Genomic DNA, 4231 nt, shown 5'->3' on the forward strand with positions numbered 1-4231 from the left:
AAACTAAAGATTCTAAGACGATTTTGGCCTTACAACTATCTTAGAATGTCATTTTTCTAAAAAAAAAATAAAAAATTATTTTCTTTTTGTATATATTCAATACCCCACTCCCCTTAACAAGCAAACTTTCCATATTCTTGTAGTACCTATTCCCTTACAATTATTTTTCTTTATTTACTAGATTTTTCTTGTTTTTTAGAAACAAACTAAATTAAGGAAAATATAGTCATGTTTTGGGATAAATTTTACCATAAACATCTGTACGAAAAGAAAACATGAAAAAAAATGTAATAATTTACATATGCAATGAGGCAATTTTACATTTGAACCTATATGAAAAATGACATCTCAAACTATGATAAGAGAGTGTATATATATGAAAGCCAATCTTCCACGGGCAATAGAAAATTTTAGAAATATAGCTTACAGCACACACCTCATTGCTATTCCTCCCATTATAGCCTCCAAATGCTAACAACACATTTAAATAGATCACGAACAAACAAGAGAGCTTGGGAAATAGATAAAGCTCAGAAGCTTTGTAATCTACCACTAGAATTTTACCACGTCCATGACAAACCTCGGAAGCCAATTCAGCATACAACACATTTAAATGAAATAAATTGTATGCATCATAATCATGCCAAATAGATAAATATGGTTGAGAAATAGTTTTTATTACAAACAAAATCAGCTATCTTGGCATGCATGTTTTGATCTTGTAATTTGTTGGAGGGCTTCAAATCTCTGTGTATCAAAGGAGGTGTACAGCCATTATGAAGATAATCCAGTCCTGAAAATCCATAAGAAACCATAGAGCATAAAATAAGAGTAAAATGGAGCAAGAAACATAAACTGCTATAGTTCAAAATAAAAGTGGATTGTATACCTTGGGCTGCATCAACGACTATAATAAGTCTTTCATTTCACTTCAAGACATTTGGATTATTCACTGCACAGAAATAAAGATTAAAACGCATACTTAATTTTGGTTCATACGGAAAAAAGAAATAGGCGCAAAAACATTTTGAATAGGAAAAATTTCTTCCCCTTAGCCTTCCTACCTTACTACGAAATTAAAAAGATAAATTTCACAGTAAAATAAATAAATAAATAAAAGTTTTTTTATAATTCAATATTTAATAAATACTTTCATGTTAAAAAGAAAATTAAAATCATAGTAAAATAAAATTGTATATTTATACAAATGACTTAAGATTGAGGGTGAAATCTTTAATGATAAAAATAGTACAATTCTATGAAAGAATTTTAATCATCTATATATAAAATATTACTCTTGAAATTTTTTTGATACATCCATATTACTCTTGAAATTTGATATTAAATAAATAGTATATATATCAAGTTAGTGCAATTGTGCAAACACGTGATATGGTGAAAGTCCACTGTCCACGCAATGTAAGTCCACACAATATTAATTTAACTCCTGAATAAAGTTCTAATAGAAAACTAAATAAAACTATGCTTTAATAAATAAATAAAAAACACCCAGTAGTCTTAGCCAATTAGAATAATGCTTACCAATTACATGAATCCTTCTCATCTAGCTTTCACGTTTAAATTGCAGCCATATATTGTAAGGAATAAGAGATATTCCTAGACATGAACATACTCGATGAGAAAACTGGTATAAAAAATGTATACACCCGAGCCTTAACTGATACAAGCTTGCTATCAATGCTAATCCCAAACTCCTTTGCATAGGGATTATACTCATAATCAGTTTCGTGAATTGTCTGCTAGTATATTGGGAAAGTTATAGATTAATTAAACTAAACCAAACCAGCAATACACATTATATATTTGTTTGTAAAGAGAATAAATACTGAAAAGGACAAGTTAAAACAATTGCAATTTATCATACAGCCATGGCTATTCAGTTTCCAATTGATTCTGACAAAAATAAGAATGTATAGAAGAAAATAAAAGGTTGGAGAGTGATATCAAGAACCCATGATGATGACCTGGAGAATATTTGTCTCTTGCTCACGTGGTCTCTGGCATGAGACCTTTAGCAGAGAAGTTATCTGCTTTTCGTTAAGCCCTTTTGTATATCTTTGACCCCCAACTATCTTACATGACTGGGACAAGATTCACTAGAATTGTTCATTGAAAAATAAAGTACTTAGTAAAAAATGGGTTGAATAAATTGAGAAAAGAGCTTACCTCCAGAGGCAAATTACTTTTGACAAACTCAAAGAATAGTGTCCTGTCGAATGGTGTTCATCATACATTTGCACATCCAATGCATCCACAAACATTCTGCACAAATGGTAGTTTACATCAGTTATTTAACTCTCAAACAAGTTACAAGAGAACAATTTTCTTATTTGACAAAATGAAGTTGGTTTACCTAGAGAACATTACAAACTCCATAAACGATCTCGTAGGCAGAGCCCAACTCTACATGACAGACCATGTGTCACCATCTACTCAAACTTTAAAAATGTAGAAAAAGTGAAGCTATATCTTTAAAAATGTAAAAGGCAACAAAAAGCAAGGGTCAACACTCAAACTTCCATGTACTCAAGAAACAAACATATTGGGTTTAAGAGATCATACTTGCAATTTCCTGCATTAACAACATAACAAAATGACCAAAAGTCCATTTGCAAAGGGTTTTGTGAATCCATAACCATGCACACCCAAAAATATAGTGCATCCTCATACCTTTTGGATTGGATAGCATCAATAATCCATTTTCAGAAGTTATGGACAAAGATGCCCGTTAAAACCCAACATCAGAAGTAAAAAAAACCCACAAGACAAGAAATTCAATGTATATTTTCCATTCAAGTCATCTTCCTACATTTCATCTTTCTAGTCTTCTACGCAATCAATGCCACTAATCAAAAGAAAGGAGAATAGAAACTGGTAAAGGTCCAGTTCATAACACAATATCACATGGTCATAGCTGCGAGTAATAACAACCCCACCTTGATCTTCAATCCATCAACTTTCAAGTACATGGTGCTCTATGATGGACTAACTATTGAAAGAAGCCCAAAACGAAAGTTGCAATTATGTACTAGGAAACAAGAATAAGTGTACACATGAGCCACTAAAGTTAACAAACATTATTAATCTTGCTCCATAAAGACACACCATTGTGCCAACTTATTCTGTTGCATCTCTCTTGAAGTGCTAATGCTACGTGCAAATTATCTATATATACATTATTTTCCATTTCAAAATGATTTCTTGAAGTGCTTATGCATGTTTTTAATAAGTGTAAACGTAAGCCACAAAAGTTGATGCACAACATTGAAACTATCTTGCTCCATAAGGACACCACACCACTATGCCAATTTATCAGTTCCAACCTATCAGACAAAAGAGAACCAAATTCAAGTATTGCAAAGATTGATGCATCCCTGTTGCTCTGCAAATTCAAAAACTACTTTGAAACAACACTGTTTCATGCAGCAATTTCAATACAGTGTTGGCTATTGATTCACTGAAAAGAAGACTTCAACTTTCGACAGAATTAACAAATAGAACATACCCTTCCAGCCTCCCCCCCCCCCCTCCCCAACACACACACAAAGAAAAAAGATGTAATCCAAGTTATCCATTCAAAGCTCACACATACCTTAATTTTTAATCAGAATGCACTGTATTGGTGATCCCTCAGCACCAGCCAACCTAAGAGATAAGCAATGAACTTAATATAATCCTGCTGGAACCATAGTTGTCAATACCGGCATAACGGAGCGGAGCGGCCGACCCCAAGATGGGATAACGGGATGACCGCTATTCTTATGTTTTTTATATATGTTAAATAATTAATAAAATATATATATATATATATATATATATATATATATATATATATATATATATATATATATATAAGTTCAAAAAACAGAAAAATAACTCAAAACATAGTTAATTAAACAAAAGTTACAAAACATAAAGTAAAAAAATTTAATGAAAATGATAAAATACCCTCCAAAACAAATTAAATAATTATGCTTAGAGAAACTGAGTTTGTAACACTTGCATCAACTTTTACATATAAGTTTTTAGTTTTCCTACTAAATAATATATAAGAAAAAATAACATACTTAAATATAAATTATTTTATTTTGTTATTTAAAATATTTTTTATTTATTTTTATTTTTAATGATTTATTTGTTTATGATATCAAATTTTAATAATTTTTTTAAAAACTAATTATATTTTTTATTTGAAATTAATAAAATTATA

General features: G+C 30.4%; 1 long non-coding RNA gene across 1 annotated transcript; it reads right to left on the reverse strand.

The window, feature by feature from the left end:
• Positions 1 to 373: 373 nt before the first annotated feature.
• On the reverse strand, positions 374 to 3760 carry LOC102667199 (uncharacterized). Its single transcript, XR_003262836.2, has 7 exons — positions 3614 to 3760; positions 2375 to 2424; positions 2188 to 2283; positions 1986 to 2102; positions 1543 to 1757; positions 890 to 952; positions 374 to 793 (listed from the first exon to the last, which is right to left on the reverse strand). It is a non-coding gene; the product is annotated as an uncharacterized lncRNA (long non-coding RNA).
• Between the last annotated feature and the right edge of the window lie 471 nt (positions 3761 to 4231).

The sequence above is a fragment of the Glycine max genome, chromosome 9 (assembly GCF_000004515.6).
Source record: "Glycine max cultivar Williams 82 chromosome 9, Glycine_max_v4.0, whole genome shotgun sequence".
Lineage (NCBI taxonomy): Eukaryota > Viridiplantae > Streptophyta > Magnoliopsida > Fabales > Fabaceae > Glycine > Glycine max.